Genomic DNA, 17,704 nt, shown 5'->3' with positions numbered 1-17,704 from the left:
GCCGCAGGCGCCGAGCCAGAGGGCGCGTGGGGCGGTCCGGGGTCTGGCGGGGGCTCGTGAAGCTCCAAGTGCTGTGGGGGTCCTGGAAGAGCTCGTGGGGCCGGGCACTCATTCCAGGGGGTGGGGGGTGTCTCTCTTGGTCACTGGTCTGCTGGGTGCGGTGCAAGTGACACTCCGGTAGGAGGAGGAAGCAGCATGTGTGTGGATTCAGGTCTGCTTCTCAAGGGTGCGCATCCTGCCAAGCAGTGCCCTCTGGCCTCAGGGTGTGGCACCCATAGGCCCTTGCTCAACCCTGGGCAGGGCTCTGCTCACTGATGTGCTGACCTCATCAGGGACCTGGGTGAGGGGCCCTCGCCCATGACAGGCTTCCCACTCTGACCCACAGAGCCACTCACAGAGATGGACAAGCCCACCTTCGGGTGAGGGTATGAGGCCTCTGCATTGTCAGGAGAAAGGAGGGGCAGTGTGGCCCTGCGGTGTGGAAGAGAGGTTGGAGAGGGAGACCGGGTCAGGGCAGCCATGTGGAGACAGGCTGTGGGTAGGTGGGAGCCATGGACTGGGAGGTGTTCTTCCCTGCATATCTGTTAAGGAGTCCCATGTTGGGGTACCCCACTGTTGCGAGCTAGATGACCGCATTGCAGGAGGTCTCATGTGCATTTGTCACCCCAGGAAAGGCAAGTAGACTCTCAGCTAAACCCTAGCCCCTGGCAGACCACTACCCATGCCATCCCAGCTCTGGAGATGTCTGCTGTCCTAAGGAGCAGCTGTGGGAATCGGGACATCTGGTCAAATTCTGAACCTCTCCTGGGGTGGAGGTCAGAGATCTCCCCAACCCCCATAGGCCCTAGTAGCTCCATCTCTGCGGGAACAAGGGGCAGCTTATCTGTCCAAGAAGCCCAAACTGTGTGTCTCTGTGGCTGTTATGCCTCAGATGTGGCCTCAGGGGACAAGGGCTAGGTGATCAGAGGGCCCCCAGAACACATCTGGGCAGTAGTCCACCCCTGATGGGATACTACACTGAACCCAGCTTTTCCTTCCTCCTCAACTGCCCCTGGAGCAATGTCATCAGAGCGCCAGGACTGGATTCCATGCACATTCTCTCTCAGCTCCCTCCCCTTCTCAACTTCCCAGTGCATCAGAGACCAATCTTCCAGGCCAAGGACGGTTTTCCTCTTGCATCTTTAAGGAGTCCTCCACCTGCCCGGGCAGCCCAGCATCCCCTTGGACCAGGGCTTGGAGCAGAGGGAAGACCGTAGTCTCTAAACTACCCAGTGTCATACCTGTGTATGTACACAGAGATAAGCCCAAATGCTTTTTTGTGGTGTGCAATTTGCCATCTATTTTTAACCTGTACATTCCAGGCTCCGAAGAAAATTCTGTGAGGAAGTAAGAAAACATTGAGGTCGCTGGTAGACCATCACCGAAAACCCCAAGGTAATGGCGGAAACGACATCCTTTAGAAAACACGAGTCTCTCAGAGAGAGGGTTCCTTCTGCAACAGGCACCCTGAGCGTCTGCCGTCCCTTGTCTCCTACCGTTGCGCACTTCATTCCGTTCCAGCCATGTCAGGACGACTTGAGGAAAAAAAAAAAAAAAAAAAATCCCACCATTAAAGACATGCTCTTTGTTTTTTCAATCTGTGACCCCAGAAATCTCTTTAGCAAGCCACGGTTCAGTGAACTGGCACACAGCAGCCGTTCAGCAGTGGAAAAATCATAAAACAGATGGAAGCTTTACATTTTTGTTTAGTTTTTAAGAGCACTTTTTATAACATCGCTTAAAACCATTCTGATGCATCACACTGTTTACACTCGAAGCTTTGTAGCTAAGATGTTTACAGTACGGAGAATGTTTTAAGATATTTTATAGTTATGATATTTGGATAATTGGCAAGGAAAAAAATAGTTTCTTGAGATTGCCGTGATGTTAGTAATCGTGGAGTAACTTATGAGTCTCAGTAAATATGTCCAGTTTGGTGGAAAGTACAAACTTAGTTAAAACAAAACAACACAAGAGGGAATATCTTTTTAGTGAAATCATTTCCTTTTCTTAATCAAAAGATGACAGGCAAGGCTTTAGAACTGCCATCTGCACGGCCCCGCGCCACGGCCCCAAGCAGGCTGCCTCTCTTTTTCGGGACTGATAGCTGTACCACGTCCAGTCATCGCCATCGCACATGAGTTTCATGCAAATACCCGAGGGACCAAGGTTCAGTTTCATCAGGCCACCTTAAAACAGCACCCCACCCCCCGCCCCATATCTCTGTGCCCTAGCATTTACAGACATTGTTTTCAATGTCAAAGAATTTATGCAGAGTTAGGGTTTGGAACTGCTTTTTTTTTTTTTTTAACTGCCCAAAATGGCATTAATCAAAAACAATAACTCCTTTTAACTTTTCTAAGTGCTCTAAAGGAAAGTATGAAATAATCTGTGTGTGGGCCGCAAATGTGGAGAATGCAAACATTTCACAATAAACATGTTTAAATGAAAGTCCCTGGCAAGATAGTCTGAGAGATAGTCCATGCTGGGTTAATTAATGCATGCTCATAAAAATAAACCTCACTTTTAAGATTTGACCAATAAAAATCATTAGCATATTTGGATCAGATGACTTTGTGTATACATTGAACTTCTCCACTGCAAATTGTCCTTGGAATGCCTGGAAACAGATTTCAGTTTAAAGTCTGAACTCCTGCTTCTATCTGCTGTTTGTGTTTCCAATACAGTGATACGATGATTTATTCAGGTTTTATCTGTTATACCTGCAATTGATCTACTGGTGATGGGATTAAATTTATCATTTTAGTTGTATAAATCATGGTTAGATGGCCAGAAAAATGTTTAGTTGCATAAAAATTCCTATTGTTTGCCTACAACACACCACGTTTGATTTTTGCTATAATCAAATTACGATAGCACATTATTTTTACTCCCAAGATGTCTCTCTCTTTTTCTTTCTTTTCTTTCTTTCTTTTTTTTTTTTTTGTGCCATCTTAAAAGTGAATCATTTTGGCCTATCCACAAATGCTCCCTTTAAAACAAGCGCCTTCCTGAAATCATACATGCAAACCAGTGTTGACTTTCAGGGTGAGAATCAGGCTGTGTTCTGAGGTTCTGCTAAATTATAAATCACGTGATTTTTCTAAAGCCTAATTACACTATGGAAGGTTCTGGTGTTCTGTCATGCTTTTGTACAGGAAAAGACAAAACGGCCACAGAGCCCTCTTGGTCTGAAGCTAACAGTAGAACGCAACTCATTTTAAAAGAATGGAGACTGGAATTCATAAAGCCGGGTAGGAGATTAAGTTGGGACCATCCAGACAGTGAAATTCTGAACCTCAGATAACACTTCACTTCAAATCCTTATGAAAATAAAAACAACCCGACACAAATTATTGCGGGAAAGACTCCAGTATGAGTTTAATTTTATCCAACTTTATTGGCAGCTGATTTTGAACTAATGCGCAATAAAATTGCCAAGCAGAACAATTCAAAGAAATGAGAAAATACATTTTTTTGTGGTTGTTGTTGGTTTCTTACACGGTTTGTTTTCATAAAGACTGTAGAGCAGTGAACACCTAAAGAAATGAGTGGGGTTTTGTCAGCCATCCTGAGAGCTGCAGGGCTGGTCGGTCCTGGTGGGATGAGCTCGTTCACATGAGGACAGGGGCAGGTCCTCGGCTTCGGTGGGTCCCAGGGCTGCTTCCCTGGGTCTGTCCCCTTGGTGCCCCCCACCCCCGTGGGGACACACGTGGGCCCCTGGGGAGAACCTTCTATGGTAGCATCCCGCGAGCTTGCCTGGGATGAAGACAAGCACAGGCTCCTAAGAAAGTGCCTTTCACATGACCGTTTCTGGAAAAGGGTTCCCAAGTCCAAGGGATCCAGCAGATTGTAAACAGTGTCGGCTTTATACCCTCATTTTGTACCAGAGACTCAACATTGCCTATTTTAGAGAACATGTGTTTATGCCTCCAAAATGGGCCTCTGCCTGTGTCGTTCATCCGGAAGCCTACACCTAGGGATTCCGGGGGGTGGGTGAGCGCCTCTCTGTGATAATCATCAGAAGCACTACTGACTGATGTGGACGAGTTTTTTTTTTAGCACCTCCCTCTCCCGGTGTAAGGGACTGGCCTGGGGGAGGCTCTCACTTGGGGTGGGGGGGGGCTGGTGCCTGCAGGAAGGTCTTTACTCTGGGCAGGCCAGTGCCCATCTAGAGGCAAGGAAGGCGGGGGGTGATGGGCATCAGGGCTGCTGACTGGGGGTCCTAGGGGAGGCTCAGAGCCTCCAGACAATGGGAGAAACACTCTAACATGCAACCGTGAACTTGCCATGGCGAAGGCCCAAGGTTTCTACCAGACTCTTGAGGGTGTGCCTTTCTTGTTAATATCTGTAAAGCGGGTACACTTTTGTGGAGGGACGATTTGTTGTAAAAACTGGGAGACGGTGACCTGTTCTTGGGGGACCCAGATGCTGCTCAGGACACAGATACATGCTTCTGCTCCTGAGAAAGTCTCACCCACGGATGCTGGGGTGGGTTGAGGAGGAGGCAGGAGGCTGATCACCCCCGAGGGTCCCTTATAAAGTCGGCCTCTTCGGGACTTCTTTAAGGTAATGTGTGGAAGTGAATGGTCACAAAGCAGAAGACGTTTTGAGGAAGTGAGTCAAGGCCATGGGTGACCCTCGGAAAGCAGGCCAAGGGAGAGACCCAGCCTAGGGTGCTGTGTCTTGGAGGTTGGGAGCTGTGCTGACGGGCACCCCTGTGCCAATTCTCAGTTCCCATCCCCCACACTCGAGGCCTTCTGCCAGTTAGGGGTCTCGTCTGGGGACCCGACATGTGCCAACCCTGGGCCTTAATTCTCAGTTACTTCTTGCCCCTTTCTCCCCCCGCTCCCCTCACCAGTGCCTGCCACAGCCTGGAAGCTGGAGCAGAGTCGTTATTTAGCATGGCTGGGCTCATGCTGGGCTCAGGGACTTGACTTCCCCATGGCCAGAAGGTTCTTCAGGGACCTCTGAGTTTGATCCTCAAATTGAGGACCTGGGAGAGTCCAGGCTGTGTGCCTGGGATGGTACTCCAGAGGCTGCCAGTGGGCTAGCAGTGGGGCTGGGCGAGGACCAGGCTACCGATGCTTAGCCCCTGGCCTTGTCCCTGTGTCACTCAGCTTGTCTAGTTCAGTGTATGCAAGCCCACATTCTGGGGCAAACCCATAATAGATGGCCAGGTCTATGAGATGTTCCCCCTCCTCCTGCCTTATGGTTTAGTATAACAGCGACGACAACAGCCAACCACATGCCAGGCCTGTCACCTCAATTAATTAATCATTTATTAATTATCTCTCTTAATTCAATTTTTACAACGACCTTATAAGATTAGGTATGACTATCATCCCATTTCACAGACCAGGAAACTGGGACTTAGCCAGCTTTTCGGGTGCTCGAGTCAGGAATGTCGTGGCAGGGAAGGTTCATGGCCAAGCCCCTGCCCCAAAGTTGGTGTGCCCCTTCCGTGCCCTGCACTGCCTGTCCTCTGCTGCTGGGAGATGACATCAGATTCAACATGGCTGAGCGTTTTCCTCTTTGATATGGTGGGACATTGGTTTTACCTATTAAATGAAGAATAAATACTTTTTTTTTTTTTCGGGCAGTATTGTACAAAATTTCCATCTGAAACAAATCAATGGAAGGAAACCTGTGAGTCGATTTCCAGAAGATTCATAACTAGGTAATGGCGCAAGTCTAAGCAGATGGGATAAGGCGAAGGTGGTGCGCAGGTAACGGAAACTGGGGCCAAAGTGTCTCTCCTCCTGTTAAAGTGAGAGGGAGGAATGAAGAAAATGCAGTCAGTCAGCTTTGAGACATTTCAGATGACTTCCTGTCTTCGTTCTGGGAGATGATCTCTGAGAGAGTCTCATGACCAGTCTGTTTAAAGGTGTTTCGCTCTCCTGACATGTGCCTAAGGAGCTGTAGACCTAAGAGACTGTCGTCTTCCTTGGGACTCCTGCCTGAGTCTGAGTCTGAGTGTCTGCCTCAGAGGGAGCTGGCTTGGAATGAACAGCAGAGCTGGATGCCAAAGAAAGGAGCTGGAGGCTAGTCAGAGCTGGGGGCATCTGTCTAGCCAGACACACCAGGCTGACTGGGTGTTCAGGACTGTCCTGCAGTGGGCATGAGGTCCAGCTGACTCCCAGGCATCCAGAACGTGTCTCCCCATGCAACTAACAGTCACAGTTTCCTGGCCATCTGGAAGTTGCCAGTCCAATAGCTCTCAAACTGGCTTCCATGAAACCCCAGAAGTTCCAAGGAGAGGTCGTGAGAGCCACAGGGAGGGGAGAACTCAGTGCTCTTCTCTGCAGCTTTGACTGTGGTCTTCATCAGCTCGCATGTGGGAAGACCTCCTGTCCGCGTCCAGCAGGTGCAGGATTGCACCGGGCCAACTGTCTCATGGTCAGACCCAGCTCACCAACCTCTGTCATCCTCCTGGTTCAGCCAGGGGTCGAGAATATTCGTCTCCTTCATGAGCCTGGGAGAGTTTGTGCAGAATCCTACGGGCTGGCCCACACGCTTATCTTGAGAGGTGGGAACGAAGCCAAGGACGGGCGACCAAACCCCATGACAAAGAGCAAGACCTTGCTTGCTCTTTCTTCTCTTATGTTGTCCATCAGCCCCCTGGGCGAGCCTGCAGGAGAACTGTGTGGATACCTGCTTGTTAAAAAAGATACCAGTGGTTTTCTTTCATCCATTCCTGAGGCACTTTTCCTCTACGTATGCATTTTTGCATTTACACATTAATTCATGCATTTATTGCTTTTAAAAACCTCTTTCAGTCCTTATCTCTCCATCCATCCATTTATACGTGCCTTTCCGCATTCATTCACTTCTCCTATCTGTTCACGGATGCGTTAGTTCATTCATTCAACAGATGAAACACTTTGAAATGAATTCAAGGCTTTGGGGAAATGTGGGATAGTTTAACCGTGACCCCAGGTTGACCCTGGCAATCTCCCTCATCATCGGATGTGGAGGCACGTGAAGTCGGGTACCTAGTACCAGGGGCCCCCAAGAAGGAATCAGTAGCCCGCGAGACACACCGTTAAACCTGTCGACCGTGACTGGGGTATCCAAATATCACTTTTGTGCTGGGGTCTTTTAGATCTTCCTTCCCAGGGCTTCCCTACTGCCTGAGAATTTATAGGGTCCCCCCAGGACTTCCTCGACAAGTCTTGTGACCCTGACCCATCCTTGGCCTCCTCCTAGAATGTGAGACCTGTCAGAATCCCCCATGGGGAAGCAGTAGACAGTCATGCCAGGAACCAGAACTGCCGTGTGACAAGGAAGACAGGAGGGGCTGCCTGTCCAAATAAACTCACGAGGGGCATATGCGGAGTGGGTAGTGGATGTCAGGAAGGGCTCCATGGGATAAAAAAGATACCAAAGTGTCCTGTAGAATGAGCATTTCCTTTTCTTCCTCCACCAAGTTTCCACCTATTTTCTTTTGTAGAATATCACATTATCAATGAAAGATGGGGGAGATGAATGCCATGGTGCCTGGTTCACTGGTTGAGATTCTGTATTGAGAAGAAACCATAAAATGCAATGCAAAGATGAGATGTGATTTCTAGCAGTAGTAGTCATGTTGTCTGCAAGCCAGGCTAAGAGCGAGAGTATTTAACACTTGGACATGAAGTATTTGGGGACGGACCTGCCCCCACCAAATGGGTGAGGATTAGGCATACCTCTTGTGCCTGAGTTGGTGCCATGAATACAGGTTGATTGTTCCAGTGGCTTCGATGTGGACTTCTTTCGGTTTGCTGAATTTGTTATTCACTCTCCCACTCAACTTCCCTTACTGCGCATGACTCCAAATGTGTAGAGGTGTTTTCCCTGCTTTATAGACTGGGCTTCACGTGTCCAGCTACAAGGATCCTTTGGATAAGTAGAACACCAGATCACGGATGGCTTCACCCATGTGGGCTTGGGTGGCATCTGTTGAGGGGCATCTGTTGGTCCCAGAAGATGTTTTCAGCCCTTCCCACTCTATGACTACTTCCCTCGCGGCACAGAAGGAGGCATGGGTGGCTAGTTGGAAACCGCCCCCACCCCCGGCCTCCCGTTAGACAGTACTTCACTCCCAAGGTACCGTCCTTCCCCTAGGTACTCAGGAAGCCTCATTCCAAGAAGCCAAGCCGTTCCCTACAAGGTGGCCGGGAGTACCTACTTACCAGAGCCCCACCCATCTGAATCTCAACTCATGGCCAATCAGAAGAGTTCTTGCAACAGCTGGTTCCCTAGGTAACCAAAGCGTCCCCTTGGGAAGAACTACCAGAAAAGGGAGACACAGGCCCACAGTTCCCCTGTGCCTTGCCTTCATCCTCTATCCTCCTCCCTCCCCAACCCTGCCCTCACCGACCAATCGTCCCTATGCTTCTCGCTCTTCTTGATTTAACATACACAGCCATGAACACTCAGGGCAGCTAGAAGCATGGCCGGATATAATATTAATTTCTTTTCTGGTGTATTTGTGAAGGAGTCAACCATATCAATCACTTTAAGCCACTAAGACAGAAAGTGAAATCACATCTTCAAATGGAGAAGTATAGTGTGTTACCATCAAAATCTAAGAAGAATATGTGATCAATTTGAGGTTCCTAATGTGGGTATAGTTTTGTTAACCTTGCTTTAGATTATGTGAAATGCTCAGAAAGTTAGTTTTTTTTCCCCCCTTCTCCGTTTTAGTGGGAAGCGTTGGGTACCTACCAGCGGCATATCATTAGAAAGTCTGGTGTCTGCTGGACAGTCTCCTTGTAATGCCATTTTTCATGACTTGTTTAATTAACAACCATTTTTGACCTAGACTTGTTATAAAAGTGTTGCTATTCTCTCCTGCTAAATTATGTCTAATGAACATATTTGCATGTTATCAGATATAGCAATATATCATTTCAAATTTTGGCGTTTAAGCCTGCATCACTCAAAACAGCTTTTGTGGATTAGTAAGCAGGTGAAATAAAAAATCTCATTTCATATCTGACATTAATAACTTTCAGGGGGAATGAGCATTGGCATTTATGTCTGGACCAGAATCGAGCCCAATGTCCTAGAAACACAAGGGCAGCAGACAAACCTACTCACCAGATAGGAAAATAAATCATGCATAATGCAGAATTTCTACCTTACATGTTAATTAATGTGTGCAATCAATTACTGATGTTACAATATGAGAAAGAAACTGGTGGGGAATGGGGTAATAAAAAATACCTATAGATTTATCTGCTTCTTTTTTCTATTTAAACAAATAGTCTTCAAGCCTGTGAATGCTGTGTTGAGACATGCTCTGAATAATAAGCATCATAAAATCTAATCAGATTTATAAGAGGAATTGATTGTTGTGGCAGGAGGAGAGGGTGGAAAATAAGCCGAAATTTAAGTGTTAATTTTTATGCTAATCCACAGTGGCTTCATATGAAGCAATTTTGTTCTGCGCCACAAATATAAAATTGTCCCTTGCAGAGAAATGTCAGCTTGCTAGACCTGAAAGCAGTAATTTATTAGGTATGTTTCTATTAGTATGTGTCACAGTTGTTAGCAGGCTATACACACAATGGTGCTTCATACTTATCCTCCAAGTCTCAGAATGTTTCAGCTCAGTGGCTGGAACGTGGGGCATTAATACATTATCATATGCGGGGTGGTCTGTGCCCTGTGGACAAAAGGCTATTTAATACAATTTAATGTCATTCTGAGAAGAAGTGGAAAAATAAAGACGGGGAATAAAATGGCATCTGTGTGTTTCACAGTGCACTCATGCACAAACCCTCAGTTTAAGAGGTATGACATTTCTGCCAAGAAAAAGAATAAAACTGGGGCATTTTTTTTTTTATAACCTGTTCCCCACTGCAGTATTTTCTAAATGCTATTAAGTGATCGATTTACACGGCCCCGTGATGATGTCATCCATAAGAAGGGGAATGCAGATGACAGCAAAATACTAGTGACAGTGACCTTGTTTCAGAATCCTTGGAACCCTGTCAGCTTTGCTTCCAGTATATGGTTTCAAAGAATGTACTTTTTGGACAATATCTAGTTACTGGGTAGTGAATTAATAGAGTTAAGGCTCTGATGCAATTCACATATAGGTCAATTACATGCGCCAACATCTGCTCTGTCACTATCATTTGCATATAGCATTCATATGTTAATGATGCCTCTTTTTACTCAAGTAATATATTTAAAAAACAAGATTTGCATATCAGTTTGGATCAGTATATTACAAGCAATTTATCATTTTCTCCTTCTTGTTATGATTTTAAGAACAATATCTTGAGTGATGGCTGCTATATTTGAGCACGGCTCTGATTTATACAAGAAACCCTTCAGTGGGAAAGCTTCCATTCTAAAGCTGCTTAAAGCCTTATAAATCAATAATGACACAGATGGACTGGTGATAATCTATTTAGAATGCCTGATAGCAAATATTGTTGTACAGATGATTAGAGTGGTAACTGTTTTAGCAGAAAGCCTCGCCTCTCTTTGTAAATGGTAAGTTTGAACAAAAAAGTGCTCGCACACAGACTTGGTGTCAGGAAATCTCCGCGCGCAGGCTCGGGCTCGGGTCTGGATTGCAAAGGGGAGAACATGGGGGGGAAGAACAAAGGGGCTTCCCGTGCTCCTGCCAATATAATCATATCAATCCCTGTTTCTTTAACAAAACAGGACCTCTTAATGGAATTGTGTCTTCAGGTGTAAATAGCATTAAAAGCTGCTTCTCCTCTCCTTCTTGCCCTGATACAGCACAAGGAGTGGGAAAATAAAGTGGAGGTTGTCAGAAGTGGCAGCTGCTTGGAATCCTGATAAATATAAGCTTTTATTGATCTGATGAAAATGAAAGATCCCAGTGCTACGCAGTATTTAGCTTCTTGTCTACAGCACGTCACCGGTGGCCTTGCTTTGGGATAGATTTTCATTCTCCTACACCGGATTTGATTTCATCTTTAACCTTTTCAGTTGAATTTCCTTGACCTCTGCATATTGCTCTGATTTGGTGAATTTGTTACATTTCACTTTACATCATTTCTTTCTCTATTTCCTTTTGTGATAGGGAACCGGGACGCCCCTCTGGCGATCTGTCAGTGCCTGGATCAGCTACATCCTTTCTGGGGTATTTTGTTACCAGACTGACAGTCCTTAAGACAAGTATGCAGTTAAGCTGCTAAGGTAAGTCTTACGATATTAGAACGCTTTGCCCTGGACACACATCATTTCCTCCCGCTTTGTCGAGTTGACCTAACACAAATCCCAACCAAAGGGCCCTTCGTTTTTTTCTCTTGGCCCCGGGATTCCTCCCAGCCTCCCCCTCTCCCTCCACCACCCTGGAGGTAGGATCAGTCCACCTGGTGGGAAGCTCAGGGGGAGTGGTGGCTGGTGGGACTTCTCCCCAGGGGGTTGCGGGAGACCTTCCTTTGTGGTTTGGGCATGTCTGGGGAATGGGTGGGGAGGGGGGAACAAAGGAATCAGGGAAAAAGGTGATTTTTCCCCTCGGTGGCTTAATTCCCTTCTCAAGTTTTCTTCTGGGATGAATCTGAGGTTTCAGTTCACAATCCTGAGGTGCCGCTAACATATTCTGGTTCCGAGAAAGGGCCCGCTGTTATTTTGAGTAGTTTTGATACAACCAAATCAAAGTGAAGATTTGAAATAGCTTTTCTGAAAGCCCAAGCTAAAGTCATAAATTATTCTGCACCATGATTCTTTCTGATAGTAAAACCATACCTCTTTGCCTGACATTGCTGAAATGTGGAAAAGTGAAAGTTAAAAATAAAATGAAACATTTAAATCTTGGCTGTTGAGAACCTCAGATAGACATCAAGGCCAGTCGATAAAGGCCCCTATCAATTAGGCTCATACAGTTATCATCAGATTCGGTTTATTAGCCCTCGCCCAGGTACGGGGTTCCGGCATTACGGCTGGGAAAGACCATAAACTGGAAATTGAGGGTGCGGGGTGCCTAGGCGTGCTCGGTGGCAGGGCCCAAGGCCGCCGTGGTGCCCCTGCCTTGCATGATCTTGTAGGAGAAAATATTTGCAGCAAAATGGTTGGAAGTTTTCTTTTTTTTTTTTTTTTTTTTTTTTTTTTAACCCCCTTTATTTGAGTTAGAAAGTGTTGATTTCACACCGTGGTGAGTGTTTTCCGTCAGCTTCTTGGTGGGTGTATTCCGTGTGAAGAACGAGGAGCGGTGAACACCAGCCGCTGTGGCTTCCTTCAGCGGCCAGGCAGGCCTCCCCTGGCAGCGGGGACGTCTGCGGAGCACGGGCCTTCTGCAGCGATGGAGAAGCCCAAGGGCTTCCCGGCCCTGGGCTTCCAGACTGAGCTGTTTGGCTAGTTCCCTCCTCAGCATATCACAGGCAGAGCAATTTTTGGTTCCATAGCTGTTTGGTTGGGAAAACAAGCCTGTGATTGCCAGTAAGGTTTAGAATTTGCCTGCCAGATAAGGGAATGTCTGTGAAGACTATTTTCCCTCTTGGGAGGCAAAACACAGATGGGGGAGTTAGGAGTCTTACAATATTTAGCTGCTACATTGATGGTAGGAATTCTGCCGCGTGGATGCTTGCAGTTTCTGCGAGCCCCGTGGAGCATCACTGCCAAGGGCCTCAGGTCAGGCAGACGGGCGAGGCTGGCTTTCCCCGGGGTGCGGGGGGGGGGGTGTGAGCCTGTGTACCAGCTTCTTCTGGAACTTTCCATGCTCTGTGCTTCTTGAGTGGGAGAGGAAGCACTGTAAGGGTGCTGGCCATTTCCCTTGACCCGCCTTGGACAGGGAAGTAGAGAGAGGCCTGAGCCGCCGCGTCTGACCAGGTAGGGGGGACTGAGGGGGAGGCACTGGATTGACTTCATTTCTCCTGTGAATGGACCCAGACCTTCTTCGGGTGGCTTCTCAGGCTCTGGAGAGTAGGCCACACACCAGCCTCACCAGGTTTGCTGCCTCGGAAGCCTGTATTTTAAAGAACTAATCATCTGGGCATGCTCTGGGCCTCTTAGAAGATAAGGAACAATGATACGATGTTCTTGGGATTGGCCGTGAGAAGGCAGGGAGCTCTTCTCTCATGGAAAAGGTAAATCTTGGAATGACTTCAAGGTCCTGTGCATCGGAAGTAGGATTTTCGGTCTTATATTCAAGAGCAAATTCTGGGCCCTGGAGACCAGGAAGGGCGACAGGTCTTCCAGACCAGCTCCTCTGTCCTGACTGCCCACCTCAGCACCTAGGACCCTTGGGCCCTGGAGTTGGACTCTCTCTAGGAGTAGCCTGGAGCCATGATGTGCTGGCTGGGCCACTTCTGGACTCCTGAAGGGACCTGTCGGGACCCTTGCTTCTGTCCTCTCCACCGATGCCCTCCCCATCTTTCGAAATGGACACTTGACCTTCAAAATGTTCCGTGAAATGCTGTACAAGGGCAGCTTTGGGACAACCCGACAGCCCCCACCAAGCGCCATTGCACAGAAACCTTAAGTGACCCGTCAGTAACCGAACCTGTCACACGCATCGGAGAACGATTTCCTAGCCCACCACAGCATGGGTTTCCGGAGAAGCCCCAGAGAGGACCGGAGGCAGAGCCAGGAGCTGGGGCCACCCAGCCCTCCTTGGCGTCATCCTTTAGAAAGACCCCAGGGCGTGTGGAGGGCAGTGGGTCGCAGAGGCCACAGGACCTTGCCCTACCTCTGACATATGCGGCAGGCCCCGGCCCTTGCCTTGCCGGGCGGCGGGGGCAGGGCTCAGGACTAGGGCGCTGTCCCTGCGGTGGCTTGGGCTGTCCCGAAGCGGCCCCGTTGTCCTGGCACAGCCGTGTGAGTCAACAGCCCTCCCGCGGCAGTAATTACTTCAGTTAAATGCTGTGGTAGCGGCACTCTGGGAGCACAGAGGAGGGAGTGAATAATTGTAATTTCTGTGTGATAATGATGATAAGCCCTGCATATGTGTGTGGGGCTTTGCGTCGTATTTGATCTTCACCAGGAGATCTCCAGGCTCATGGAGGTAAAGATCAAGATCCCCGCCAACGCCTCTGTAGCAGCTGAATGAGGTAGGAAGGTGAGGTCTCATGACAGCCACATAGCCCAAGAGAAAATGAAAATCAGAGATAATTCTGACTCTGGAGAACAGGAGCGGTGGGGCTGGTTCTGGCCCCAGAGTGTTTTGGGATTATCTTCATTGTCACCTTGTGCCTAGCAGGCAGCTGCTGATATTCGTCCCATTTTCCAGGTGTGGAAGCTGAGGTCAGAGAAGTTAAGTGGCCTCCCTCATGTCACACAGCCGATGGATGGTAAAGCCAAGGTTTGAGCAGGCTTCTTCCTGATCTTAGAGCCTGATCCCTTGGCCATGAAGCAGCCAGGGTACGACCTTAGCCAAGCTCCTTAAAGAGCTTCTATTGTGTAGCTAGGAGCCATGAACAAGGCAGCAGTGGATAAGCAGATGTCAGATAGTGATAAAGTGCCATGAAGAAGGTCTGGGGTGAAAGAGAGGGAGCAGGAGAGCTCCACCTGAGAGGGGTATGTGGTGAGGATGGGCCTTCCTGAGAAAGGCACCTTGGAAGTGAGAGGGCTGAAGGACATGGAGGAGCCAGCCAGGTGATGGGCATTCACCACAGAGGGAATGGCAAGTGCAAAGGCCCTGTGGTGGGGGAGAATTTGGCATATCTGAGGGTCAGAGTATAGGCTGGTGCAGGTAGAGAACCGTGAGCTCTAGGGAGAGGGTACGGGGTTAGAGGGTTTGCATTGGACATGACTTTGTAGGCCATGGTGAGGAGTGCTGGCTTTGTTTTCTGTCTGTGCTGCTTGTGACCGGAGCTGTGTCTTGAGAAGCTCACCTTCCTGGGTGTTGGGATGCTCCTAGGTGCCCAAAATTCTGTAAGTGACATGAACCCACTCTTGTTCACTCTTTGTTTTCTGCTAGAGGGATGTCCTGGTGACTTGTCTAAAGCTGGGAGTTACAGACTGTAGGCTCTGTGGGTGCAGGAAAGGGAGCTAGCTGCCCTTGGGGCCCTGCCCTCAGGGACAACATGGTGATTCACGATAGTGCCTCACAGCTGCTCATCTGGAGTTTCCTGTGCCCCCCAGTTGTGGGCGTGGGCAGAATTGCAGGTAGAAGGCTCAGGGGTGGGGGTGCTGAGGCCATGTGGGCCTCTGGGAGGCACCTACCATACCCCTACTGATTCTGGGGCTGTCCAGGAAGAGGCAGACCAAGATCCAGAGTAAAGATTCTTGGTGATTCTAGAACCCCAGGTCTAGCAGAAACTTTTGCCATCAAAGCCACCTTTATTTTATAAGTTTAGAGACCAAGGCCCAAGGCGTGTTTGTGCCTACCCTGGGCTGCTGTGGGTAGCATGGGGGCTGCTCCTAGAGCCGCTGGAAGCTGTGGCAGGGACTGAGTCTGTCTTGTCTGTCCTGCTGCCCCCACAGCACCTAGAGCAGCTCCTGGTAGCCGGAGAGTTCATCAGGCATCTGGGGGCACTGATGGAGAGCCTCTCACCCCTGCAGTTTGTAACCATTAGAATCTGTTGCACCTGGCTTTAGGCAAACTCAGTTGACGTGTACCAAATCCACACTGCTCTCCAGATTTCCTGGAACATGAGCATTGCCAGGCCTGACGCCCCCTGGGTTTGATGTATTCAGGACACGGGGAGGCAGGGCCCTGGCCGAGGGGTCCTGATACGTGTGCAGGTGGCTGAGGGCTGCCCCTTGGGTATTCAGATCGGCCCATTTTAGGGCTACAGAACCCCGAGGGTTTTGAACAGCGATGATTAGTGCTAAAGCCAGCTCAGCTATCGGAGGGCTTGGGCTCTGCCCCAGAGTGAGTTCTTGAGGATGGGGACACCTAGGGAGGCTTTGGCTCGGCCTTTTACTGGGTGTCCTGGACAGGCCTCAGCTCTCTGTAAGCGTTGTCATAAACCCAAATGCAGGCTGGGTCTAGGTGGGAAATGCAGAGGCTGGGTGTGAACGGAGCAGGCTGGGGAGAGCAGACCCTACGGAAAACATCCCTTCCGCTCCCCTGACTGCAGCCACCTGCGGCCCTGGGCAGACCTTTTCCCAGGCCTTCAGAGTTTTTAAGGAAAGACGTTTAAAAAAATATAGTTCTCTTTTCTTTTTTCTTTTCTTTTTCTCTTCTTGTCTCTTTTCTTTTCTTTTTCTTTCTTTTTTTTCTTTTACGATTTTTAAAATTTATTTATCTGACAGATCACAAGTAGGCAGAGAGGCAGGCACAGAGAGAGGAGGAAGCAGGCTCCCCACCAAGCAGAGAGCCCGAAGCAGGGCTCTGATCCCAGGACCCTGGGACCATGACCTGAGCCGCAGGCAGAGGCTTTAACCCCCTGAGCCACCCAGGTGCCCCTCTTTTTCTTTTTCTTTCAGGCTAGCAACTAATTTAAGTTTTAAAAAGCCTTTCTGCGAATGCCAAGGTCTGTAGATTGGGCTGAGCTCAGCCCGTGCTCTGTGAGGCCCACGCTCGGCACCCGACACAGTGGGTGCTGAGAGGCGTGGCCTGCACTGCCCCCCCACCTCCAGCCCACGCCCCGGGGGCTGTCCATAGGACAGTCCGGGCTCTAGGCAGGTTCTGCACATGGGACCCAGCACCTGCAAGTCCTCAGTCCTTTCTGTGTTCCTGTGTCGTCTTCCCACAAGAAGGTCTGGAGCAGCAACTCCTGGCTGCCTAGGGCTGTTGGGTGCCCAGAGGAGAGGAGAATGTACCCATTTTCTGGGGAGCATGGTCAGGATGCCCCTTGCGAGCCTCTCTGCATCCCATCTCACCGGGTTCCCCCGACCCCTGAGTTATAGGGTGCCCACCCACATCTCATAGGGGGACACGGTGATGGGTGAGTTCGATTCGTGCCCTCCGGGAGCACGTGACAGAACCGCCCTCCCTTCCTCCTACCCGTCGAAGGTGAATGCCCCCGGGGTCCCGAGTCTCGACAGGTCCTTGTCCGGGGCTGACGCACCCCGTCGGCTCCCTTCTGTTTGGGGAGAGGCCGTCCTGACGCGGCACCAAGTTGCCCGGAGGCTCTGGCCTGCGACTGGTTAGGGGTTGATCCTGGAATGTGGTGGAAGGACAAGATGCTTTCTGTCCCGGGAGGCCACCTGGTGTGAGAGAAAATGGTCAGGCCGCCCAGCCCGCCCATTGCTCGTCCCTTCCTTGTCCCGTGACTGTGCCCCTTCCGCCAGTGGCACCTACGTCCTCCGCTCCTTGACAGGCAAGCGGTCTGCTGAGAGGGGCAGACGCCCCCGACAGCTGCCGGGCTCCCGTCGGGCTGCTGGGGCGTCAGCTTCCCCGCGGTCTCAGGGCTCGGGAAGAGGCTGGGCCGGTCTCCGGCCTCACTTCCTGTTGGCCCCTGCCAGGCTCCCTTCTTCCCGTCCACATGCAACATGGAGTTTCTGTGTGTGTAATATTATTTGTTTTTATTTCTGTAATCCCTTTATTGTTTGCACAACTGCTGTCAGACTGTTGCCTGAAAGTATCACAGGATAATTGCAGAACGCCTGCATAAGTAATTTCTTATGAAATCGGGCCTTGTCTGCATATAAAATTGTTTTTCGTTGCTGCATACATGGACTTCATTATATGGAGGCTGTTTACCGGGCTCGCACCTTCCCCACAGGCCACAGGGACGGGAGGGCCTGACACGGGGAAATGGTGACATACTATTTTTATTCTTTTTTTCGGTCAGAAGACATTTCTGGA

General features: G+C 49.4%; 1 protein-coding gene across 4 annotated transcripts in view; it reads left to right on the top strand.

The window, feature by feature from the left end:
- The window catches only part of ZNF536 (zinc finger protein 536), a 424,021-nt gene that overhangs the window by 100,261 nt on the left and 306,056 nt on the right, over positions 1-17,704 (top strand). For all 4 annotated transcript variants that reach the window (XM_045076008.1, XM_004765224.3, XM_045076010.1 and 1 more), the window contains exon 3: positions 11,090-11,205. The gene's annotated coding sequence lies outside the window, so the exon portion shown is untranslated. The remainder of the gene's footprint in view (positions 1-11,089; positions 11,206-17,704) is intronic.

This window comes from Mustela putorius, unplaced genomic scaffold, assembly GCF_011764305.1.
Source record: "Mustela putorius furo isolate JIRA1106 unplaced genomic scaffold, ASM1176430v1.1 tig00000174_pilon_pilon_pilon, whole genome shotgun sequence".
NCBI classification, from domain to species: domain Eukaryota; kingdom Metazoa; phylum Chordata; class Mammalia; order Carnivora; family Mustelidae; genus Mustela; species Mustela putorius.
The sequence above is the reverse complement of the archived record's forward strand: the minus strand, read 5'-3'. Positions and strand labels throughout refer to the sequence as shown.